This window comes from Chiloscyllium punctatum, chromosome 8 (genome assembly GCF_047496795.1).
Source record: "Chiloscyllium punctatum isolate Juve2018m chromosome 8, sChiPun1.3, whole genome shotgun sequence".
Taxonomy (NCBI): Eukaryota; Metazoa; Chordata; class Chondrichthyes; order Orectolobiformes; family Hemiscylliidae; genus Chiloscyllium; species Chiloscyllium punctatum.
Genome location: NC_092746.1, coordinates 128610999 through 128636544, shown reverse-complemented (window position 1 = coordinate 128636544; position 25546 = coordinate 128610999). Strand labels below are relative to the sequence as shown.

At 57.7% G+C, this 25546-nt stretch overlaps 1 protein-coding gene across 3 annotated transcripts in view; it reads right to left on the bottom strand.

Annotated features, from left to right (window-relative positions):
* The window catches only part of LOC140480902 (casein kinase II subunit alpha), an 85114-nt gene extending 74376 nt beyond the window's left edge, over positions 1 to 10738 (bottom strand). The window contains exon 1 of one of the 3 annotated variants that reach the window (XM_072576472.1): positions 10586 to 10738. The gene's annotated coding sequence lies outside the window, so the exon portion shown is untranslated. Of the gene's footprint in view, positions 1 to 10539; positions 10561 to 10585 lie in introns of those variants that run through there. The other 2 variants (XM_072576477.1, XM_072576473.1) reach the window with 2 other exon arrangements.
* Between the last annotated feature and the right edge of the window lie 14808 nt (positions 10739 to 25546).

Genomic DNA, 25546 nt, shown 5'->3' with positions numbered 1-25546 from the left:
GTGTGGGGGGGTGGGTGGTGAGGGTGGGGGGTGAGGATGCGGGGTGGGGGGGTGGGGGGTGTGGTGTGGGGGGTTGTGGGGGGTGAGGGTGTGGGGTGGGGTGGTGGGTGTGGGTGGTGAGGGGGGGGTGGGGGGTGAGGGGGGTGTGAGGGGTGAGGGGGGTGTGGGGAGGGGTGAGGGTGTGGGGTGGGGTGGTAGGGGGTGAGGGTGTGGGGTGGGGGGGGGTAGGGGGTGAGGGTGTGGGGGGGGTGAGGGTGGGGGGTGAGGGTGTGGGTGGGGGTGGGGTGAGGGGTGTAGGGTGAGGGTGTGGGGTGGGGGTGAGGGTGTGGGGTGGAGGGGGTGAGGGTGTGGGGTGGGGGGGGTGGGGGGTGAGGGTGGGGAGTTAGGGTGTGGGGGGTGGGGGGGTGGGGGGTGAGGGTGTGGGGTGGGGGGTGAGGGTGCGGGGTGGGGGGGTGGGGGGTGAGGGTGTGGGGTGGGGGGGTGAGGGTGTGGTGTGGGGGGTTGTGGGGGTGAGGGTGTGGTGGGGGGGTTGTGGGGGTGAGGGTGTGGGGTGGGGGGTGGGGAGTGAGGGGGGTGTGGGGGATGGGGGGTGGGGGGTATGTGGGGGGTGGGGTGAGGGTGTGGGGTGGGGGGGTGGGGGGTGAGGGTGTGGGGTGGGGGGGGTGAGTGTGTGGGGTGGGGGGGGGTGTGGGGGTGAGGGTGCGGGGTGGGGGGGGTGTGGGGTGAGGGTGTGGGGTTGTGGGGTGAGGGTGTGGGGTTGTGGGGTGAGGGTGTGGGGTTGTGGGGTGAGGGTGTGGGGTGGGGGGGTGGGGGGTGAGGGGTGGGGGGTGAGGGTGTGGGGTGTGGGGTGTGGGGTGTGGGGTGGGGGGTGAGGGTGTGGGGTGGGGTGGGGGGGTGGGGGTGAGGGGTGAGGGTGTGGGGTGGGGGGTGAGGGTGTGGGGTGAGGGTGTGGGGTGAGGGTGTGGGGTGAGGGTGTGGGGTGAGGGTGTGGGGTGAGGGGTGTGGGGTGAGGGTGTGGGGTGAGGGTGTGGGGTGAGGGTGTGGGGAGGTGGGGGGGTGGGGGGTGAGGGGGGGGGGTGGGCGGGTGGGGGGTGAGGGTGTGGGGTGGGCGGGTGGGGGGTGAGGGTGTGGGGTGGGGGGGTGGGGGGTGAGGGTGTGGGGTGGGGGGGTGGGGGGTGAGGGTGTGGGGTGGGGGGTGAGGGTGGAGGGGTGGGGGGTGAGGGGTGAGGGTGGAGGGGTGGGGGGGTGAGGGTGGAGGGGTGGGGGGTGGGGGGTGAGGGGTGATGGTGCAGGGGTGGGGGGGTGAGGGTGTGGGGTGGGGGGGTGGGGGGGTGAGGGTGTCGGGTGGGGGGTGGGGGGTGATGGTGTGGGGTGGGGGGGTGGGGCGTGAGGGTGTTGGGCGGTGGGGGGTGAGGGTGTGGGGTGGGGGGGTGGGGTGGTGAGGGTGGGGGGTGGGGGGGTGAGGGTGTGGGGTGGGGGGTGGGGGGGTGAGGGTGTGGGGTGGGGGGGGTGGGGGGGGTGAGGGTGGGGGGGGGGGGGGGGTGAGGGTGGGGGGGTGGGGGGGTGAGGGGGTGAGGGGTGAGGGTGTGGGGTGGGGGGGTGGGGGGGTGAGGGTGTGGTGTGGGGGGGGTGGGGGGTGAGGGGGTGGGGGTGAGGGTGTGGGGGTGAGGGTGTGGGGTGGGGGGGGTGGGGGGGTGAGGGTGGGGGGGGTGGGGGGTGAGGGGGTGAGGGGGTGAGGTGGGGGGGTGGGGGGTGAGGGTGTGGGGTGGGGGGGTGGGGGGTGAGGGTGTGGTGTGGGGGGGTGGGGGGTGAGGGGGTGGGGGTGAGGGTGAGGGGTGGGGGGGTGAAGGGGGTGATGGTGTGGGGTGGGGTGGTGGGTGGGGTGAGGGTGTGGGGGGGTGGGTGGGGTGAGGGGGGGTGGTGGGGGATGGGTGGGGTGAGGGTGTGGGGTGGGGGGTGAGGGTGTGGGGTGGGGGGGTGAGGGTGTGGGGTGGGGGGGTGAGGGTGTGGGGTGAGGGTGTGGGGTGGGGGAGGTGAGGGTGTGGGGTGGGGGGGGTGAGGGTGTGGGGTGGGGGGGGTGAGGGTGTGGGGTGGGGGGTGGGGGGTGGCGGGGTGAGGGTGTGGGGTGGGGGGGTGAGGGTGTGGGGGGGTGAGGGTGTGGGGTGGGAGGGTGAGGGGGTGGGTTGGGGGCGTGCGGGGTTGAGGGTGTGGGGTGAGTGGTGAGGGTGTGGGGTGGGGGGGTGAGGGGTGAGGGTGTGCGGTGGGGGGTGAGGGTGTGGGGTGGGGGGGGTGAGGGGTGGGGGGGTGGAGGGTGGGGGGGTGAGGGTGGGGGGTGGGAGGATGGGGTGAGGGTGGGGGGTGGGGGGTGGGGGGTGGGAGGATGGGGAGTGCGGGTGGGGGTGGGGGGGGTGAGGGGGTGGGGGGGTGAGGGGGTGGGGGGGCGGGGGTGAGGGTGGGGGGGTGGGTGGGGTGAGGGTGTGTGGTGGGGGATGGGTGGGGTGAGGGTGTGGGGTGGGGGGTGAGGGTGTGAGGTGGGGGGTGAGGGTGTGGGGTGGTGGGGTGAGGGTGTGGGGTGGGGGGGTGAGGGGTGGGGTGGGGGGGTGAGGGGTGGGGTGGTGAGGGGTGGGGTGGGGGGGTGATGGGGTGGGTGGGAGGGTGAGGGGGTGGGTTGGGGGCGTGCGGGGTTGAGGGTGTGGGGTGAGGGGTGAGGGTGTGGGGCGGGGGGGTGAGGGGTTAGGGTGTGGGGGGTGAGGGTGTGGGGTGGGGGGGTGAGGGGTGAGGGTGGGGGGTGGGGGGGTGGAGGGTGGGGGGGTGAGGGTGGGGGGGTGGGAGGATGGGGGGTGAGGGTGGGGGGTGGGGGGTGAGGGTGGGGGGTGGGGGGTGGGAGGTTGGGGGGTGCGGGTGGGGGTGGGGGGGGTGAGGGGGTGGGGGGCGGGGGTGAGGGTGGGGTGGGGGGTGAGGGTGTGGGGTGGGGGGGTATGGGGTGGGGGGGTGAGGGTGTGGGGTGGGGGGGTGGGGGGGTGAGGGTGTGGGGTGGGGGGGTGAGGGTGTGGGGTGGGGGGGTGGGGGGGTGAGGGTGTGGGGTGGGGGGGTGGGGGGGGTGAGGGGGTGGGGTGGGGGCGTGGGGGGGTGAGGGTGTGGGGTGGGGGGGTGGGGGGTGAGGGTGTGGGGTGGGGGGGTGAGGGTGTGGGGTGGGGGGGTGGGGGGTGAGGGTGTGGTGTGGGGGGGTGGGGGGTGAGGGGGTGGGGGGTGAGGGTGTGGGGTGGGGGGGTGAGGGTGTGGGGTGGGGGGGTGAGGGTGTGGGGTGGGGGGGGTGAAGCTGTGGGGTGGGGGGTGGGGGGTGGCGGGGTGAGGGTGGTGGGGGTGGGGGGGTGAGGATGTGGGGGGGTGAGGGTGTGGGTGTGGGGTGGGGGGGTGAGGGGTGAGGGTGTGGGGTGGGGGGGTGAGGGGTGAGGGTGTGGGGTGAGGGTGTGGGGTGAGGGGGTGGGGGGTGAGGGTGGGGGATGGGGGGTGGGGGGTGGGGGATGGGGGGTGGGGGGTGGGGGGGTGGGGGGTGAGGGTGGGGGGTGAGGGTGTGGGGTGGGGGGTGAGTGTGTGGGGTGGGGGGGTGAGGGGGGTGAGGGAGTGGGGGGGTGGGTGGGGTGAGGGTGTGAGGTGGGGGATGGGTGGGGTGAGGGTGTGGGGTGGGGGGTGAGGGTGTGAGGTGGGGGGTGAGGGTGTGGGGTGGTGGGGTGAGGGTGTGGGGTGGGGGGGGGTGAGGGGTGGGGTGGGGGGGTGAGGGGGTGGGTGGGAGGGTGAGGGGGTGGGGTGGGGGCGTGCGGGGTTGAGGGTGTGGGGTGAGGGGTGAGGGTGTGGTGTGGGGGGGTGAGGGGTGAGGGTGTGGGGTGGGGGGGGTGGGGGGTGAGGGTGTGGGGTGGGGGGGTGAGGGGTGAGGGTGGGGGGTGGGAGGATGGGGGGTGGGAGGATGGGGGGTGAGGGGGTGGGGGGGTGGGGGGGCGTGGGTGAGGGTGGGGGTGGGGTGGGGGGTGAGGGTGTGGGGTGGGGGGGGTATGGGGTGGGGGGGTGAGGGTGTGAGGTGGGGGGTGGGGGGGTGGGTGTGGGTGGGGGGTGGGGGGGGTGGGGGTGGGGGGGTGGGGGGTGGGGGGGTGGGGGGGTGGGGGGGTGGGGTGTGGGGTGGGGGGTGGGGTGGGGTGGGGGGTGGGTGGGGTGGGGTGTGGGGTGGGGGGTGGGGGGGGGTGGGGGTGGGAGGTTGGGGGGTGCGGGTGGGGGGTGGGGGGGGTGGGGGGGCGGGGGTGAGGGTGGGGGGGGGGGTGGGGTGAGGGTGTGTGGTGGGGGATGGGTGGGGTGAGGGTGTGGGGTGGGGGGTGAGGGTGTGAGGTGGGGGGTGAGGGTGTGGGGTGGGGGGGTGAGGGGTGGGGTGGGGGGGTGAGGGGTGGGGTGGTGGGGTGAGGGTGTGGGGTGGGGGGGTGAGGGGTGGGGTGGGGGGGGTGATGGGGTGGGTGGGAGGGTGAGGGGGTGGGGTGGGGGCATGCGGGGTTGAGGGTGTGGGGTGAGGGGTGAGGGTGTGGGGTGGGGGGGTGAGGGGTGAGGGTGTGGGGTGGGGGGGGTGAGGGGTGAGGGTGTGGGGTGGGGGGGTGAGGGGTGAGGGTGTGGGGTGGGGGGGTGGGGGGTGAGAGTGTGGGGTGGGGGGGTGAGGGGTGGGGTGGGGGGGTGAGGGGTGGGGTGGGGGGGTGATGGGGTGGGTGGGAGGGTGAGGGGGTGGGGTGGGGGCGTGCGGTGTTGAGGGTGTGGGGTGAGGGGTGAGGGTGTGGGGTGGGGGGGGTGAGTGGTGAGGGTGTGGGGTGGGGGGGTGAGGGGTGAGGGTGTGCGGTGGGGGGTGAGGGTGTGGGGTGGGGGGGTGAGGGGTGGGGGGGTGGAGGGTGGGGGGGTGAGGGTGGGGGGTGGGAGGATGGGGTGAGGGTGGGGGGTGGGGGGTGGGGGGTGGGAGGATGGGGAGTGCGGGTGGGGGTGGGGGGGGTGAGGGGGTGGGGGGGTGAGGGGGTGGGGGGGCGGGGGTGAGGGTGGGGGGGTGGGTGGGGTGAGGGTGTGTGGTGGGGGATGGGTGGGGTGAGGGTGTGGGGTGGGGGGTGAGGGTGTGAGGTGGGGGGTGAGGGTGTGGGGTGGTGGGTGTGGGGTGTGGGGGTGGGGGGGGTGAGGGGTGGGGTGGGGGGGTGAGGGGTGGGGTGGTGAGGGGTGGGGTGGGGGGGTGATGGGGTGGGTGGGAGGGTGAGGGGGTGGGTTGGGGGCGTGCGGGGTTGAGGGTGTGGGGTGAGGGGTGAGGGTGTGGGGCGGGGGGGTGAGGGGTGAGGGTGTGGGGGGTGAGGGTGTGGGGTGGGGGGGTGAGGGTGGGGGGTGGGGGGGTGGAGGGTGGGGGGGTGAGGGTGGGGGGGTGGGAGGATGGGGGGTGAGGGTGGGGGGTGGGGGGTGAGGGTGGGGGGTGGGGGGTGGGAGGTTGGGGGGTGCGGGTGGGGGTGGGGGGGGTGAGGGGGTGGGGGGCGGGGGTGAGGGTGGGGTGGGGGGTGAGGGTGTGGGGTGGGGGGGTATGGGGTGGGGGGGTGAGGGTGTGAGGGTGTGGGGTGGGGGGGTGGGGGGGTGAGGGGGTGGGGTGGGGGCGTGGGGGGGTGAGGGTGTGGGGTGGGGGGGTGGGGGCTGAGGGTGTGGGGTGGGGGGGTGAGGGTGTGGGGTGGGGGGGTGAGGGTGTGGGGTGGGGGGGTGGGGGGTGAGGGTGTGGTGTGGGGGGGGTGGGGGGTGAGGGGGTGGGGGGTGAGGGTGTGGGGTGGGGGGGTGAGGGTGTGGGGTGGGGGGGTGAGGGTGTGGGGTGGGGGGGGTGAAGCTGTGGGGTGGGGGGTGGGGGGTGGCGGGGTGAGGGTGTGGGGTGGGGGGGTGAGGATGTGGGGGGGTGAGGGTGTGGGTGTGGGGTGGGGGGGGTGAGGGGTGAGGGTGTGGGGTGGGGGGGTGAGGGGTGAGGGTGTGGGGTGAGGGTGTGGGGTGAGGGGGTGGGGGGTGAGGGTGGGGGATGGGGGGTGGGGGGTGGGGGATGGGGGGTGGGGGGTGGGGGGGTGGGGGGTGAGGGTGGGGGGTGAGGGTGTGGGGTGGGGGGTGAGTGTGTGGGGTGGGGGGGTGAGGGGGGTGAGGGAGTGGGGGGGTGGGTGGGGTGAGGGTGTGAGGTGGGGGATGGGTGGGGTGAGGGTGTGGGGTGGGGGGGTGAGGGTGTGAGGTGGGGGGTGAGGGTGTGGGGTGGTGGGGTGAGGGTGTGGGGTGGGGGGGGGTGAGGGGTGGGGTGGGGGGGTGAGGGGGTGGGTGGGAGGGTGAGGGGGTGGGGTGGGGGCGTGCGGGGTTGAGGGTGTGGGGTGAGGGGTGAGGGTGTGGTGTGGGGGGGTGAGGGGTGAGGGTGTGGGGTGGGGGGGGTGGGGGGTGAGGGTGTGGGGTGGGGGGGGTGAGGGGTGAGGGTGGGGGGGTGGGAGGATGGGGGGTGGGAGGATGGGGGGGTGAGGGGGTGGGGGGGTGGGGGGGCGTGGGTGAGGGTGGGGGGTGGGGTGGGGGGTGAGGGTGTGGGGTGGGGGGGTATGGGGTGGGGGGGTGAGGGTGTGAGGTGGGGGGGTGGGGGGGTGAGGGTGTGGGGTGGGGGGTGGGGGGGTGAGGGTGTGGGGTGGGGGGGGTGGGGGGGTGAGGGTGTGGGGTGGGGGGGGTGAGGGTGTGTGGTGGGGGATGGGTGGGGTGAGGGTGTGGGGTGGGGGGTGAGGGTGTGAGGTGGGGGGGTGAGGGTGTGGGGTGGGGGGGTGAGGGTGTGGGGTGGGGGGGTGAGGGGTGGGGTGGTGGGGTGAGGGTGTGGGGTGGGGGGGTGAGGGGTGGGGTGGGGGGTTGAGGGGTGGGGTGGGGGGGTGATGGGGTGGGTGGGAGGGTGAGGGGGTGGGGTGGGGGCATGCGGGGTTGAGGGTGTGGGGTGAGGGGTGAGGGTGTGGGGTGGGGGGGTGAGGGGTGAGGGTGTGGGGTGGGGGGGTGAGGGGTGAGGGTGTGGGGTGGGGGGGTGAGGGGTGAGGGTGTGGGGTGGGGGGGTGAGGGGTGAGGGTGTGGGGTGGGGGGGTGGGGGGTGAGAGTGTGGGGTGGGGGGGTGAGGGGTGGGGTGGGGGGGTGAGGGGTGGGGTGGGGGGGTGATGGGGTGGGTGGGAGGGTGAGGGGGTGGGGTGGGGGCGTGCGGTGTTGAGGGTGTGGGGTGAGGGGTGAGGGTGTGGGGGTGGGGGGGGTGAGGGGTGAGGGTGTGGGGTGGGGGGGTGAGGGGTGAGGGTGTGGGGTGGGGGGTGAGAGTGTGGGGTGGGGGGTGAGGTGTGAGGGTGGGGGGGTGGAGGGTGGGGGGGTGAGGGTGGGGGGGTGAGGGTGGGGGGTGCGAGGATGGGGGGTGAGGGTGGGGGGTGGGTGGTGAGGGTGGGGGGTGGGGGGTGGGAGGTTGGGGGGTGCGGGTGGGGGTGGGGGGGGTGAGGGGGTGGGGGGGCGGGGGTGAGGGTGGGGGGTGGGGGTGGGGTGGGGGGTGAGGGTGGGGGGTGGGGGTGGGGTGAGGGTGTGAGGTGGGGGGGTGAGGGTGTGGGGGGGTGAGGGTGTGGGGTGGGGGGTGGGGGGGTGGGCGTGAGGGTGTGGGGTGGGGGAGTGGCGGGGTGGGGGGGTGAGGGTCGGGTGTGGGGGGGTGGGGTGGGGGGGTGAGGGTGCGGGGTGGGGGGTGAGGGTCGGGTGTGGGGGGGTGGGTGGTGAGGGTGGGGGGTGGGGGGGTGGGGGGGGTGGGGGGTGAGGATGCGGGGTGGGGGGGTGGGGGTGTGTGGTGTGGGGGATGTGGGGGTGAGGGTGTGGGGTGGGGGGGTGGGGGGTGAGGGGGGGTGAGGGGGGTGTGGGGGGTGGGGGGTGAGGGGGGGTGTGGGGGGGGGGGTGAGGGTGTGGGGTGGGGGGGTCTGGGGTGAGGGTGTGGGGTGGGGGGGTAGGGGGTGAGGGTGTGGGGTGGGGGTGAGGGTGTGGGGTGGGGGGGGGAGGGTTTGGGGGGTGGGGGGTGAGGGTGTGGGGTGGGGGGGTGAGGGTGTGGGGTGGGGGGGTGAGGGTGTGGGGTGGGGGGGGTGAGGGTGTGGGGTGGGGGGGGTGAGGGTGTGGGGTGGGGGGGTGAGGGTGTGGGGTGGGGGGGTGAGGGTGTGGGGTGGGGGGGGGTGAGGGTGTGGGGTGGGGGGGGGTGAGGGTGTGGGGTGGGGGGGGTGAGGGTGTGGGGTGGGGGGGGTGAGGGTGTGGGGTGGGGGGGTGGGGGGTGAGGGTGTGGGGGCTGAGGGTGCGGGGTGGGGGGTGGCGGGGTGAGGATGTAGGGGGGGTGAGGGTGTGGGGGTGGGGGGTGGGGGGTGAGGGTGTGGGTGTGGGGTGGGGAGGTGAGGGTGTGGGTGTGGGGTGGGGAGGGGTGAGGGTGTGGGGTGGGGGGTGAGGGGTGAGGGTGAGGGGTGAGGGTGTGGGGTGGTGGGGTGGGGGTGAGGGTGTGGGGTGGTGGGGTGGGGGGTGAGGGTGTGGCGTGGGGGGGTGGGGGGTGTGGCGTGGGGGGGTGGGGGGTGAGGGTGGGGGGGTGGGTGGGGGTGGGGTTGGGGGGTGCGGGGTGAGGGCGTGGGGGTGAGTGTGTGGGGTGGGGGGGTGAGGGGGGTGAGGGGGTGGGGGGGGTGAGGGTGTGGGGGGGTGGTGGGGTGAGGGTGTGTGGTGGGGGATGGGTGGGGTGAGGGTGTGGGGTGGGGGGTGAGGGTGTGGGGTGGTGGGGTGAGGGTGTGGGGTGGGGGGGTGAGGGGTGGGGTAGGAGGGTGAGGGGTGGGGTGGGGGGGTGAGGGGTGGGGGGGGTGAGGGGTGGGGTGGGGGGGTGGGGGAGTGAGGGGGTGGGTGGGAGGGTGAGGGGGTGGGGTGGGGGCGTGCGGGGTTGTGGGTGTGGGGTGAGGGGTGAGGGGTGAGGGCTTGGGGTGGGGGGGTGGGGTGAGGGGTGAGGGGTGAGGGCTTGGGGTGGGGGGGTGGGGTGGCGGCGTGAGGGGGTGAGGGTGTGGGTTGGGGGGAGTGACGGTGTGTGGTGGGGGAGTGAGGGTGGGGGGTTGCGGGGTGAGGGTGTGGCGGGTGAGGGTGTGGGGTTGGGGGGGTGAGGGTGTGGGGGGGTGTGGGGGTTGAGAGTGTGGGGTGTGACGGTGCGGGGCGATTATGGGGGGGGTGAGGGTGTGGGGGGGTTGTGGGGGGAGGGTGTGGGGTGGGTTTGTGGGGTGCGAGGGTGTGTGGGGTGTGGGGGGGTTGTGGGGGGAGGGTGTGGGGTGGGTTTGTGGGGTGCGAGGGTGTGGGGGGTGTGGGGGGGTTGTGGGGCGTCAGGGTGTGGGGAGGTGTGTGGGGGTGTGGGGGGTGTGAGGAGGTGAGGGTGAGGGGGGTGTGTGTGGGGTGGAGGGGTGTGGGGGGGGATGTGGGGGGGGGATGTGGGGGGGGGGATGTGGGGGGGGGGATGTGGGGGGGGGGATGTGGGGGGGGATGTGGGGGGGATGTGGGGGGGGTGAGGGGTGTTTGGGGGGTCTGGGGGGTGGGGGGGTGAGGGTGTTGGGGGTCTGGAGGGGATTGTGGGGGGGTGTGGGTGTGGGGGGTTTGTGTGGGGGTTGAAGGGGTGGGGGTGAGGGGGGTCTGGGGGGGTTGTGTGGGGGGGGGTGAGGGTGTGGGGTGGGTTTGTGCGGTGCGAGGGTGTGGGGGGTGTGGGGGGGGTGAGGGTGTGGGGGGTGAGGGTGTGGGGGGGTGAGGGTGTGGGGGGTGAGGGTGTGGGGGGGTGAGGGTGTGGGGGGTGAGGGTGTGGGGGGTGTGGGGGGGTTGTGGGGGGTGTGGGGGGGTGAGGGTGTGGGGGGTGAGGGTGTGGGGGGGTGAGGGTGTGGGGGGTGTGGGGGGGTTGTGGGGCATCAGGGTGTGGGGGGTGTGAGGAGGTGAGGGTGAGGGGGGTGTGTGTGGGGTGGAGGGGTATGGGGGGGATGTGGGGGGGGTGAGGGGTGTGTGGGGGGTCTGGGGGGTGGGGGTGAGGGTGTTGGGGGTCTGGAGGGGATTGTGGGGGGGTGTGGGTGTGGGGGGTTTGTGTGGGGGTTGAAGGGGTGGGGGTGAGGGGGGTCTGGGGGGGTTGTGTGGGGGGGGGTGAGGGTGTGGGGAGGTGAGGGTGAGGGGGGGGGTGTGTGGGGTGGAGGGGTGTGGGGGGGGATGTGGGGGGGGTGAGGGGTGTGGGGGTGTTAGGGTGTGTGGGGTAAGGGGGGTGTTGGGGGGTCTGGGGGGATTGTGGGGGGGGGTGAGGGTGAGGGGGGTGAAGGGGGGGGCATTGTGGGGGTGAGGGTGGTGCCTGCTCCTTCCCCCCCCCGCCCCCCGCCCCTGGGGTCCGACGCCCGCGGACTCTCCTGCCGCTTGTGAGCGAGCGGCTACTGGACGGAAGCAGGGAACCTGAGCCCGAGGCTCGGGCCTAGCGCGGGCCGAGCCACACAGTAACCCACCGCGGCCCACCTGACTCTGCGAGTCCACCAGGAGCCTCGGGCCTAGCGCGCTTTACCTGTACCGCTCTCTCGGCTTCTCGGACAATGAATATGGCGGCGGCGGCGCTGTCAGGCGGCTCCTTCCGCAGCGAGGCCCCGCAGGGGTTAATCCCCGTCCGAAACCGCGATCCGCTTCGACAGGGCAGGCGGCGGACACCGTAGGCGATGGGGCTGAGGGGTTTCTGGGAACTGTAGTTTGGTTCCATGACGCTCTCCGAAGGGAATGATAGGCTTAACTACAACTCCCAGCTGACAACGCTCTAAGGACAGTGAAGGAGCTGCCTGGGAGGCATTGTGGGAGATGTAGTTTAACACGCGTTAGGGTGTGTGTTGAGGAAGGCAAAGTTAAAAATCACACAACACCAGATTATAGTCCAGCAGTTTATTTGGAAGCATTAGCTTTCAGGGCGCTGCTCCTTCATCAGGTTGTGGAGCATAACACCATAAGGCACAGATATAAATCTTGTAAATTACAGTTTGAAGTAAAACCAGTCTGGCTCAAGATTGGGATACAGACAGAATCAAACCTCACACCTTTTAAGCACTGTCTGAGCTGAAATTTCATCTTTTGTTATAGACCTTAAAACCTTCAGTTATCTCAAGAAGGTGGCTTTGAGACTGGCTGTAATGCAACGAGGGGTACCTCGGGTTTCAAGAGCTCAATTGTGTTAGGGGATTCTCTAGTCCAAGGTACAAACAGATGTTTCTGTGGCCAGCAGCGAGAAAGCAGAATAGGGTGTTGCTTCTCTGGTGCCAGGATCAAGGGTGTCTCAGAGAGGGTGCAGAGTATTTTCAAGGGGGAGAGCAAGAGGTCATTGTCCACACTGGAACCAACAACATAGAAAGGGAAAAGATTCTGAAGGGTGATTACAGAGAGTTAGACAGGAATTTAAAAAGGAGGTCCTTGAGAGTAGTAATATCTGGAATATTCCTGGTGCTACAAGCTGGTGGGGGGGGTGGGAACCCAGGGAGATAGTGAGGAAAGAGATCAATCTGAGACTGGTACACTTGAGTACAGAAGCGAGTCAAACAGTCTGAGCAGGCAGGGACAAGGTAGGACTAATAAATTAAACTGCATTTATTTCAATACAAGGGACCTAACGGGGAAGGCAGATGAACTCAGGGCATGGTTAGGAACGTGGGACTGGGATATCCTAGCAATTACAGAAACAGGCTCAGGGATGGGCAGGACTGGCAGCTTAATGTTCCAGGATACAAATGCTTCAGGAAGGACAGAAAGGGAGGCAAGAGAGGATGGGGAGTGGCGTTTTTGATAAGAGATAGCATTACAGCTGTGCTGAGGGAGGATATCCTCGGAAATACATCCAGGGAAGTTATTTGGGTGGAACTGAGAAATAAGAAAGGGATAATCACCATACTGGGATTGTATTATAGACGCCCCAATAATCAGAGGGAAATTTAGAAACAAATTTGTAAGGAGATCTCAGCTATCTGTAAGAATAATAGGGTGGTTATGGTAGGGGGTTTTTAACTTTCCAAACATAGACTGGGACTGCCATAGTGTTAAGGGCTTAGATGGAGAGGAATTTGTACAAGAAAGTTTTCTGATTCAGTATGTGGATGTACCTACTCGAGAAGGTGCAAAGCTTGACCTACTCTTGGGAAATAAAGCAGGACAGGTGACTGAGGTGTCAGTGGGTCAGCACTTTGGGGCCAGTGACCATAATTCTATTAGATTTAAAATAGTGATGGAAAAGGTTAGACCAGATCTAAAAGTTGAAGTTCTAATTTGGAGAAAGGCCAATTTTGACAGAATCAGGCAAGAACTTTCAAAAGCTGATTGGGGACAGATGTTCGCAGGGAAAGGGACGGCTGGAAAATGGGAAGCCTTCAGAAATGAGATAAAGAGAATCCAGAGAAAGTATATTCCTGTCAGGGTGAAAGGAAAGGCTGGTAGGTGTAGGGAATGCTGGATGACTAAAGAAATTGAGGGTTTGGTTAAGAAAAAGAAGGAAGCATATGTAAGGTATAGACAGGATAGATCGAGTGAATCCTTAGAAGAGTATAAAGGCAGTAAGAGTATACTTAAGAGGGAAATCAGAAGGGCAAAAAGGGGACATGAGATAGCTTTGGCAAATAGAATTAAGAAGAATTAAAAACCAAAGGGTTTTTACAAATATATTAAGGACAAAAGGGTAACTAGGGAGAGAATAGGGCCCCTCAAAGATCAGCAAGGCATCCTTCGTGTGGAGTTGCAGAAAATGGGGGGATACTAAATGAATATTTTGCATCAGTATTTACTGTGGAAAAGGATATGGAAGATATAGAATGTAAGGAAATAGATGGTGACATCTTGCAAAATGACCATAATACAGAGGAGGATGTCTTGAATGCGCTGGATGTCTTGAATGTGCTGGATGTCTTGAAACAGGTAAAGATGGATAAATCCCTAGGACCTGATCAGGTGTACCCTAGAACTCTGTGGGAAGCTAGAGAAGTAATTGCTGGGCCTCTTGCTGAGATATTTGTATAATCGATACTCACAGGTGAGGTGCCGGAAGACTGGAGATTGGATAATGTGGTGCCACTGTTTAAGAAGGGTGGTAAGGACAAGCCAGGGAACTATAGACCAGTGAGCCTGACGTCGGTGGTGGGCAAGTTGTTGGAGGGAATCCTGAGGGACAGGATGTACATGTATTTGGAAAGGCAAGGACTGATTAGGGATAGTCAACATGGTTTTGTGCGTGGGAAATCATATCTCACAAACTTGATTGAGTTTTTTTTGAAGAAGTAACAAAGAAGATTGATGAGGGCAGAGTGGTGGACGTGATCTATGTGGACTTTAAAAAGGCGTGCAATGAGATTCCCCATGGGAAACTGGTTAGGAAGGTTAGATCTCACAGAATACAGGGAGAACTAGCCATTTGGATATAGAACTGGCTCAAAGGTAGAAGACAGAGGGTGGTGGTGGAGGGTTGTTTTTCAGACTGGAAGCCTGTGACCAGTGGAGTGCCACAAGGATCGGTGATGGGTCCTCTACTTTTTGTCATTTACATGAATGATTTGGCTGTGAGCATAAGAGGTACAGTTAGTAAGTTTGCAGAAGACACCAAAATTGGAGATGTAGTGGACAGCGAAGAGAGTTACCTCAGATTACAACAGGATCTTGACCAGATGGGCCAATGAGCTGAGAAATGGCAGATGGAGTTTAATTCAGATAAATGCGAGGTGCTATATTTTGGGAAAGCAAATCTTAGCAGGACTTATACACTTAATGGTAAGGTCCTAGGGAGTGTTGCTGACATCACGTACCCTTGCACCTGGGAGGCAACATACCAAACGTGAGTCTCTCTCGTTCCCACAAAACCGCCTATCTGTGCCCCGAACTATCGAGTCCCCAATTATTATTGCTCTGCTCTTCTCCACCCTTCCCTTCTGAGTAGCGGGGACAGGCTCCGTGCCAGAGGCCTGAGCCCCGTTACTTACCCCTGGTAAGTCGTCCCCCCCACAAGTATCCAAAACGGTATACTTGTTCTTGAGGATTGGCTGTTGCAGGTTCCAGGGTTTAAATGTTTTAGTAGGGTCAGAGGTGGGGGTAAAAGAGGGGGGGGTGTGGCTTTGCTTGTCAAAGATAGTATTACAGCGGTGGAAAGGAAGATGGATGAAGATTTGCCATCTGAGGTAGTTTGGGTTGAGGTTAGGAATAGGAGAGGTGAGGTCACCCTGTTAGGAGTCTTTTACAGGCCTCCTAATAGTCCTAGAATCGTTGAAGAAAGGATTGCGAAGATGATTCAGGAGAAGAGTGACAGTAATAGGGTGATTGTTATGGGAGACTTTAACTTTCCTGATATTGATTGGGAAAGCTATAGCTCAAGTTCGTTAGATGGGTCAGTGTTTGTGCAATGTGTGCAGGAGAGTTTCCTGACACAATATGTAGATAAGCCAACAAGAGGTGAGGCCATACTGGATTTGGTTCTGGGTAACGAACCAGGCCAGGTATTAGAACTAGAGGTAGGTGAGCACTTTGGGGACAGTGACCACAATTCGGTGATTTTTAGTCTCGTGATGGAGAGGGATAAGTGTGTACTACAGGGCAAGAGTTATAGCTGGGGGCAGGGAAATTATGATGCGTTGAGGCATGACTTAGGATGTGTGGATTGGAAAAGTAGATTCCAAGGCAAGAGCGTAATTGATATGTGGAACTTGTTCAAGGAGCAACTATTGAGTGTCCTTGATAAGTACGTACCTATCAGGCAGGGAGGAAAGGGTCGTGTGAAGGAGCCGTGGTTTAATAAGGAGTTGGAATCCCTTGTTAAATGGAAGAGGGCGGCCTTTGTAAAGATGAGGCGTGAAGGTTCAATAGGGGCGATTGAGAGTTATAAGGTAGCCCGGAAGGACCTGAAGAGAGAGCTAAGAGCAGCAAGGAGGGGACATGAAAGGTCCTTAGTTGGTAGGATTAGGGAAAACCCTAAGGCTTTCTATAGGTATGTTAGGAATAAAAGAATGACTAGGGAAGGAATAGGTCCAATCAAGGATAGTAATGGGAAGTTGCGTGTGGAGGCTGAAGAGATTGGGGAGGCGCTGAATGAATACTTTTCGTCAGTATTCACTCAGGAACAGGACATTGTTGTCGATATGAATACTGAGGCACGAATAAGTAGAATGGATGGCTTTGAGATATGTAGAGAAGAGGTGTTGGAAATTCTGGCAAGGGTGAAAATAGATAAGTCCCCTGGGCCTGATTGCATTTATCCTAGGATTCTCTGGGAAGCAAGGGAGGAGATTGCAGAGCCATTGGCCTTGATTTTTGTGTCCTCTTTGTCTACAGGAGTAGTGCCAGAGGACTGGAGGCTAGCAAACGTGGTTCCCTTGTTCAAGAAGGGGAGTAGGGATAATCCTAGTAACTATAGGCCAGTGAGTCTCACTTCTGTTGTGGGCAAAGTCTTAGAGAGAATTATAAGGGATAGGATTTATGCACATCTGGATAAGAATGATGTGATCAAGGATAGTCAGCATGGTTTTGTGAAGGGCAGGTCGTGCCTCACAAACCTTATTGAATTCTTTGAGAAGGTGACGAAGGAGGTAGATGAGGGGAAAGCGGTAGATGTAGTATATATGGATTTTAGTAAGGCGTTTGATAAGGTCCCCCATGGTAGGCTACTGCAGAAAATACAGAGATATGGCATTGAGGGTGAGTTGGAGGTTTGGATTAGGAATTGGCTCTCTGGAAGAAGACAGAGGGTAGTAGTTGATGGCAAAGATTCATCTTGGAGTGCCGTCACTAGTGGTGTTCCGCAAGGATCTGTTTTGGGACCATTGCTGTTTGTCATTTTTATAAATGACCTGGAGGAAGGGTTAGAAGGTTGGGTGAGCAAGTTTGCGGATGATACGAAAGTCGGAGGAGTTGTAGATAGTGAGGAAGGATATGGCAGGTTACAGCGGGATATAGAGAAGCTGCAGAGCTGGGCAGAAAGGTGGCAAATGGAGTTCAATGTAGCTAAGTGTGAAGTGATTCACTTTGGTAAGAGTAATAAAAAGATGGATTACTGGGCTAATGGTAGACTACTTGGTAGTGTGGAAGAGCAGAGGGATCTTGGTGTCCATGTACACAGATCTCTGAAAGTTGCCACCCAGGTAAATAGTGCAGTGAAGAAGGCATATGGCGTACTGGCTTTTATTGGTAGAGGAATTGAGTTCCGGAGTCCTGAGGTCATGCTGCAGTTGTATAAGACTCTGGTGCGGCCGCTTCTGGAATATTGTGTGCAGTTTTGGTCGCCATACTATAGGAAGGACGTGGAGGCACTGGAACGGGTGCAGAGGAAGTTTACCAGGATGTTGCCTGGTATGGTAGGAAGATCCTATGAGGAAAGGCTGAGGCACTTGGGGTTGTTTTCTTTGGAGAAAAGAAGGTTTAGGGGTGATTTGATAGAGGTGTACAAGATGATTAGGGGGTTAGATAGGGTTGACAGTGAGAACCTTTTTCCGCGTATGGAGTCAGCTATTACAAGGGGGCATAGCTTTAAATTAAGGGGGGGTAGATATAGGACTGATGTTAGGGGTAGGTTCTTCACTCAGCGAGTCGTAAGATCATGGAATGCCCTGCCAGTAGCAGTAGTGGACTCTCCCTCTTTATGGGTATTTAAGCGGGCATTGGATAGGTATATGGAGGATAGTGGGTTAGTGTAGGTTAGGTGGGCTTTGATCGGCGCAACATCGAGGGCCGAAGGGCCTGTACTGCGCTGTATTGTTCTATGTTCTATGTTCTATGTTAAAGAGACCTTGGAGTGCAGGTTCATAGCTCCTTGAAAGTAGAGTCGCAGACAGATAGGATAGTGAAGAAGGCATTTGGTATGCTTTCTTTTATTGGTCAGAGTATTGAGTACAGGAGTTGGGAGGTCATGTTGCGGCTGTACAGGACATTGGTTAGGCTACTATTGGAATATTGCGTGCAATTCTGAGTCTCTCTCCTATCAGAAAGATGTTGTGAAACCTGAAAGAGTTCCGAAAAGATTTACAAGGATGTTGTCAATGTTGGAGGATTTGAGCTACAGGGAGAGATTGAACAGGCTGGGCCTGTTTTCTCTGGAGCATCGGAGGTTGAGGGGTGACCTTATAGAGGTTTACAAAATCATGAGGGGCATGGATAGGATAAATAGGCAAAGTCTTTTCCCTGGGGTAGGGGAGTCCAGAACTAGAGGGCATAGGTTTAGGGTGAGAGGGGAAAGATATAAAAGAGACCTAAGGGGCAACTATTTCACACAGAGAGTGGTACGTGTATGGAAAGCTGGCAGAGGAAGTGATGGAGGCTGGTACAATTGCAACATTTAAAAGGCATCTGGATGGGTATATGAATAGGAAGGGTTTAGAGGGATATGGGGCAAGTGCTGGCAAATGGGACTAAATTAGTTTAGGATATCTGGTCGGCATGGACGAGTTGGACCAAAGAGTATGTTTCCATGCTATACATCTCTATGACTCTATATGTTAGTAACATCTCTCAACAGGTTGATGAGAAAATATCAGTTCAGGCCCTGACACCAGATGGACTACCCCTCAGATTTCTGAAGGAAATAGCTGAGGAGTTTGTGGAATGTTTCCTGAATCATGGAGTCAGGGAGGGTCCCAGAGGACTGGAAAATGGCTGATGTAACACCCCTGTTTAAGGCACAGGGCAGGAAACTACATTTCGGTTAACCTGGCATTGGACATTGGTAAGATTTCAATCAGTTATTAAGAATGAAATTGCAGAGTCCTTGGAATTGCACAGAGCCAGCACAGCTTCATCAAGACAAATCTGTTTGAATTCTTCAAGGAGGGAACAAGCAAGTCAGGAGAAAGTGAGGACTGCAGATGCTGGAGAGTCAGAGTCGAAAAATGTAGTGCTGGAAAAGCACAGCAGGTCAGGCAGCACCCGAGGAGAGTCAAAGTTTTGGGCATAAGCCCTTCATCAGCAATGTGGGGATGTGGAAGGGGGCTGAGACAGAAATAGTAGGGTGCAGGGAAGGTAGCTGGGAAGGTTATAGGAGTGGACGGTGCAGTGGATAGATGGGAAGGAAGATGGACAGGCAGGACAGTTCAAGAGGGCGGTACAAGTTGGAGGGTTGGACCTGGGATGAGGTGAGGTGAGGGGAGGGGAGGTGAGGAAATGGGTGAAGTCGACATTGATTCCGTGTGATTGGAGTGTCCCAAAGCAGAAGCTGAGGCATTCTTCTTCTAGGCGTCGGGTAGAATCCCTAGAGTATGGAAACAGGCCCTTTGACCCAGTGATAGGCAACATGGTTTTGTGCAGGGGAGATTGTGCCTTACCAACTTAATAGAGTTCTTCGAGGAAGTGACCAAGTTGTTCGATAAAGGAAGGGCTGTTGATGTCATATACATGGACTTTAGTAAGGCGTTTGATAAGGTTCCCCATGGTAGTCTAATGGAGAAAGTGAAGTCACATGGTGTACAAGGTGTTCTAGCGAGGTGGATAAAGAACTGGTTGAGCAACAGGAGACAGAGAATAGTAGTTGAAGGAAGTTTCTCGAAATGGAGAAAGGTGACCAGTGGTGTCCCACAGGGGTCAGTGCGGGGCCACTGTTATTTGTGATAGACATCAATGATCTGGAAGAGGGCACTGTTGGTCTGATCAGCAGGTTTGTAGATGGCACGGAGATTGGTGAAGTAGCAGAAAGTATAAGGGACTGTCAGAGAATACAGGAGGATATAGATAGACTGGAGAGTTGGGCAGAGAAGTGACAGATGGAATTCAATCAGGCAAATGTGAGGTGATGCATTTTGGCAAGTCTAATTCTAGAATGAACTATACTGTAAGTGGAAGAGCCTTAGGAAGAGTTGATAGGCAGAGAGATCTGGGAGTTCAGGTCCATTGTACCCTGAAGATGGCTGCACAGGTGGATAGAGTGGTCAAGAAGGCAAATAGTATGCTTGCCTTCATCGGACGGGGTATTGAGTATAAGAGCTGGCAGGTCATGTTAAAATTGTACAAGACATTGGTTTGGCGGCATTTAGAATACTGTGTACAGTTCTGGTCGCCACATTACCAAAAGGAAGTGGACGCTTTGGAGAGGGTGCAGTGAAGGTTTACGAGGATGTTGCCTGGTATGGAAGGTGCTAGCGATGAAGAGATGTTGAGTAGGTTAGGTTTATTTTCATTAGAAAAAAGGAGATTGAGGGGGGACCTGATTGAGGTTTACAAAATCATGAAGGGTTTTGACAGGGTAGATAGAGACAAGCTTTTTCCCAGGGTGAAGGATTCAATAATGAGAGGTCACGCTTTCAAGGTGAGAGGTGGAAAGTTTAAGGGGGATACACGTGGCAAGTACTTCACACAGAGGGTGGTGGGCGAATGGAACACGTTGTTAGCAGTGGTGGTAGAGGCAGGCATGGTAGATTCATTTAAGATGCATCTGGACAGATGCATGAGTAGGTGGGGAGTAGAGGGATACAGATGGTTAGGAATTGGGAGACAGGTTTAGACAGTAGATTTGAATTGGCTCAGGCTTGGAGGGCTGAAGGGCCTGTTCCTGGGCTGTAAATTTTCTTTGTTCTTTGTTCCTTAAGTCCACATTGACCCTTTGAAGAGTAACCCATCTAAACCCATTCCCCTACGTTTACGCCTAACTATTGCACCTGACCTACACATCCCTGAACACGATAGGCAATTTAGCATGGCCAGTTCACCTGACCTGCACACCTTTGGCCTGTGGGAGGAAACTGGAGCACCTGGAGGAAACCCACGCAGACACGGGGAGAATGTGCAAACTCCACACAGACAGTCGCCCGAGGCTGGAATTGAACCCGGGTCCCTGGCGCTATGAGGCAGCAGTACTAACAAACCGTGCTGCCCCACTGTGGTTTGCATTTGGCGGTGGAGGAGGCCGGTTAGACAAAGGAGAGCCAGTGACCATGATTTATTTGGATTTCCAGAAGGACAAAAGTCAAACACCAGGTTATAGTCCAACAGGTTTATTTAAAATCACAGGCTATTGGAGCGCTCCTTCTTCAGGTGACGCCTGGTGTTGTGTGACTTTTGACCTTGTCCACCCCAGTCCAACACTTGCATCTCCACATCATGATTTCCAGAAGGCCTTGATTAGGTGTCACACAGGAGGCTATAAATGAGGTAAGAGCCCATGGTGTTAGGGGCTAGGGAAAGGCATGGATAGAGGATTGGCTGACTGGCAGAAGGCAGACTGTGAGGATAAAGGGGTCTTTTTTGAAGATGGCAGCCAGTGATTAGTAGAGTTCCGCATGGGTTCACATTGGCACTATAATTATTCATGTTATACATTATCAATCAGGATGAAGGAACTGAAGGCATTGTTGCTAAGTTTTCAGCTGACACAAAGATAGTTGGAGGTACAGGTAGTGGTGAGGAAGCAAAGAGGCTACAGAAGGACTTGGACAAGTTAGGAGATTGGGCACGTAAGTGGCAGATGGAATACAAAGTGAGAAAGTGTGAGATTATGCACTTTGGTCGGAAGAATAGAGGCATAGATTATTTTCCAAATGGGGAAATGCTTCAGAAATCTGAAACCACAAAGGGACTTGGGATTCCTATTTCAGGTTAACATGCAAGTTCAATTGGCAGTTAAAAAGGCAGTTAAAAAGGCAGCTATTCATTAGTCCAGGGAAATGTTTGTGTTTCAGATTGTTAAAATTACATCCCTGTATGGAATCGCATTCAATGAGTCAGACATTTGAAAATCCCTTGGATATTCTTCACAATTCTTGACCGGGCAAGACCAACACACACGTCCAAGAAGATGCAAATTCCATCAGAACTCTCCCAAAAAAATACTTCATTCATTTATCACATTTGTAAAAGTATGTGACAATATATTCCAAATTGATTGTCACAGAAAGTACAATAAAATTCAACTATTCTTGGTATGACATGTTGCCTCAATAGGAGAGCAATCAATCGATCTTTGAAATAAACACTTTCATGTCAGAAGTACATTCAGAGTGCACAAATTAATATGACAGACAGTGCAACAGATTTCAACTATTTCCAAACCCAAAGCTGTTCTGTATGGCAAACCCTCCACTGCGTCTTGTCTTCATGGGTGTTCACACCAACTCTACAAGGGGACTTGCAGGGGAGGTATGAAGATGGTGAACCTTGGCATTTCCAACTGGGAGACATTTGCTGACGACCGTGACATTTGGAAGAGGTGAGGAGAGACAGTAATGGAGGGCTGGCCACGAAGTGGACCCAGGAAAAACAGGCCAGTGAATCAGACACTTTCTGAACCTAATTACTGCACCAAATGCAGCACTGGCTACCATTGCCAAAGGTGCGGTTCCTGAGCTGCAGGAGGTGATGCTTAACACAAAGTTGACTACGACATCGCTGTACGAGACAGAACAATGCCCCTCATAGTGTTTTATAACCATCACTCTTACAGTCACTGAAAAGTAAAGACTTCAATCATGACAGAATGGTTACATCCCAGGAGAAAGGACGTTCAGCCCATCTAGCACATGAGGGCTCTCAACCAGAGCCACTCTGTCGAGGCTGCTGTGAGAATAAACCTTTTTCACCCACTTAGGGTCTGCCTGGAAATGTGGTGGAGGCAGGTTCAGATGAGGCATTCAGGAGGAGTACTGGATAGATAGAAATGAAGTGCAAGTGTGTGGAGATAAAACAGGAGATTGGTACGAGGTAATGATACTTGTTTGAATTGGCAGAGGTCACCAGACCCGAAACATTAACTCTGATTTCTCTCGTCAGAAGCTGCCAGACCTGCTGATATTTTCCAGCAATTTCTGTTTTTGTGTCAGAGTTCCAGAATCCGCAGTTCTTTAGGTTTTTTGGTAGGTCATAACTTTATTTGTTTTGGTTTGAATGTAGTAAAATTTAAAAGCTGTAAATTACTCCAGAACAACTATTTAACAGAATAATTTAATATGCATTGCTATAATGCAGAGCTCAGGGCTGTCTGTGGCACAGTGATAGTGTCCTTACCTCTGGACCCAGAGGCCTAGGTTCAAGTCCCACTTGTTCCAAGGTATGTAATGACATCTCTGAACAGGTTGATTAGATAACTAGAGTGTTTGCAGAGGAAAATACAGTTAAAATTGAATGAACTTTGCAGTACTAATCTTAAAGAACAGCATGCTACATTAAGAATTTTTAAAAAATGTTAAGAATGAATGGAATGAGAAATAATAATTTCAAAAAGATTCAAAGTTGGATCAAACAGGACAGGATCGGACATCTTGGAGATGACAGTTCTTGAGATACGGAAGTGCTTCAAAATTAAATATCAAGTTTAAAAAGGCTGAGACCATGGCTGTCTGGAATATGAATCCCAGCTCACACACAGGATAAGAGCCGCCAGTTAGCCTTCCAACCCTATGGCCTGCCTGCCTCTTTCAATACTAGCACAGACTTACCAAGGCATCAGCATAATTGAAAAAGCAGTAACAACAGGCAGCAGCTCTAAAAGCTGGTGGACACAGAGAGTCAGGACAAGATTGAGGGAGAAGAAACACACAAAAGGTAAAGCCCACAACAAGTGGTGCCAATTGAAAAGCTAATCAAAAGACTGTCACTGGGCAGAATTTCCCTGAACACGCATTGATGTAGAATTGGCTGGAATTCTCCCTCACTGCTCCAATAAGACAGCACTGGAGAACTCACAATGTGTTTCAGTAGCTAGTTTTTAAAACAGCAAAACAAAAACCCTTCATCCAGTTTCTTTAGTTTCAAAACAATCATTTCCCATTTTGAATCCACAGTCCAAACATAAATGATCTTTTTACTGAGATAATTCTTTCTTTGTCTGAACTATCTTTTGGATGATGTAATTCCCAGTATTCTGTGAGCTACATTGATATAGATTTACTGGAATGTTGCCAGGGCTGGAGAGTGGTAGCTATGAGAAGGGATTGGAGAGATTGGGGGTGTATTCATTGGAACAGAGGAGGCTAGGGGTGACATGATTGAGGGGTACAGTACTGTGAGGCGAGGAGATCGAGTAGGAACCTGTTTTCCTTGGCAGTGAGCTCAAAAATAGTGGTCATAGATTCAGGCTAAGTGGCAGAAGGACTAGAGGGGAGGTGAAGAAGACCTTTTCAGTGTTGTGGTGGGTGTCTGGAATTCACTGCTTGAATTGGTGGTGGAGGCTCTTTTAAAAAGTGAAACTCTTTTAAAAAGTACCTGTACCTGCACCTTAAATGCAGAAAGCTGCAGGATTATGGGCTGTGTGCAGGAACGTAGGAATAGAAAAGGCATCTGGGTATCTTTGGGTCGGATGCACAAGATGGGCCAAATGGCCTTCTTCTGTGCTTCTGTAGTCGAGTATCCATCAATAGGGTCCTTTTCACCCCGTGTTCTACTATTGAACACACACTTTTTATAAGATTTTTACATTTATTTGGGATTCCAAGTACATCTTGAAGGCTGTCAAAATTTCTGCAATCTGCCCTTTCTGTTTTTTGAGAGATTTAGATTGGAATACACTTTGTAACAGTCTTTTCCCAATAAGTGGTGAGTGTTCCTACAGGTACCTGCAGTGGTTCATGAAGTAAATCTGTCACAATCCCATCGTTTTGTCAGTGCAGCTGGAAATGTTGCCAGTTATTTCTTGTCACCTTGGATTTTAACTGGAGCTGAGAGAGGAAAATTGATCGTCATTGTGTGACTTATTCAGTGGTTCAGCTGCCTTCCTTTTCATGATTTGGAGACACCGGTGTTGGACTGGGGTGTACAAAGTTAAAAATCACACGACACCAGGTTATAGTCCAACAGGTTTAATTGGAAATTAAACTAGCTTTCGGAGCGACGCTCCTTCATCAGGTGGTTGTGGAGAATAAGATTGTAAGACGCAGAATTTATCCTTTTCAGTGGCTTTTAGTATCCTTTTGCTTTTCTGAACATTCTGTGTTCCTCCTTTATTAACTGTGCTTCAGTACAGCTCTTCACAATTCACATGGGGAGGCCATGGGCCCAGTGATGTTACTGCTGAACTGTTAATCCACAGGCCCAGGCAATGTTCCAGGGACCCGGGTTTGAATCCTATCATGACAGAAAGTGAAATTTGAACTTGGTGTAAATCTGGAAGTAAAAGTCTCATGATGACCCTGAAAGCATTCTTGATAATTGGAAAAAACCCATCTGGGTCACGAACGTCCTTTAGAGAAGGAAACTGCCATCCTTATCTGGTCTGGCCTACATGTGACTCCAGACTCTCAGTGGTTGATTCTCACCTGCCCTCTGGGTAATTAGAGATGGGCAATAAATACTGGCAGCAAAGTCCACATTCTGTGAATAAATCTTTAAAAATTCAATTTCAGCTCGATTTCAGTTCATGGTGTACATGTTCAATGGTACAATGTTGTGTGTACTCTGTCCTTATTACAAACAGTTGCCCGCTGATGACAGACTCATGACCTTTCACAGCAACCAAGAAAGCATTTCAACCCAAACACTTAACAATGAGAGGCGTTTATGTTTCCCTTTGAAGCCCTGGTGTCCTGAGGGGCAGGTTTGTAGATAGACAAAAATTGACATTGAGCACCCTTAAAAAAAAGGAAGCTTCAGATCTGGTCGCAGTGAGTCATAGAGATGTACAGGACAGAAACCGACCCTTCGGTCCAACTTGTCCATGCCGACCAGATATCCCAACCTAATTTAGTCTCACTTGGCCCATATCCCTCCAAGGAAAAAGTGAGAACTGTCACTTACTCCAAACCAAAGGAGTAGCCCTGGGCACCCGCATGGGCCCCAGCTATGCCTGCCTCTTCGTAGGATATGTGGTACAGTCCATCTTCCGCAGCTACACTGGCACCACCCTCTACCCTCAGTCGCCTCAATTCCCGCCTCAGGCGACTGACTGTGTGGAGTTTGCACGTTCTCCCCGTGTCTGTGTGGGTTTCCTCCGGGTGCTCCGGTTTCCTCCCAATGTCCAAAGATGTGCTGGGTCAGGTGAGTTGGCCATACTAAATTGCCCGTAGTGTTAGGTTAGGGGTATGGGTGGGTTGCGCTTCGGCGGGTCGGTGTGGGCTTGTTGGGCCGAAGGGCCTGTTTCCACACTGTAATGTAATGTAATGTAATGTAATCTAATCTAATCTAATCTCACCCTAAACCTATGCCCTCTAGTTCTGGACTCTCCCAACCCAGGGAAAAGACCTTGTCCATTTACCCTATCCATGCTCATCGTGATTTTATAAACCTCTATAAGGTCCCCCCTCAACATCCGACACTCCAGGGAAAACAGCCTCAACCTATTCAGCCTCTCCCGATAGCTCAAACCCTCCAACACTGGCAAATTTCTTGTAAATCTTTTCTGAACCCTTTCAAGTTTCACAACATCCTTCCTATAGGAGGGAGACCAGATTTGTGCACAATATTCCAACAGTGGCCTAACCAATGTCCTGTACAGCTGCAACATGACCTCCTGACTCCTGTACTCAATACTCTGACCAATAAAGGAATGCATACCAAAAGCTGCCTTCACTATCCTATCTACCTGCGACTCCACTTTCAAGGAGCTATGAACCTGCAC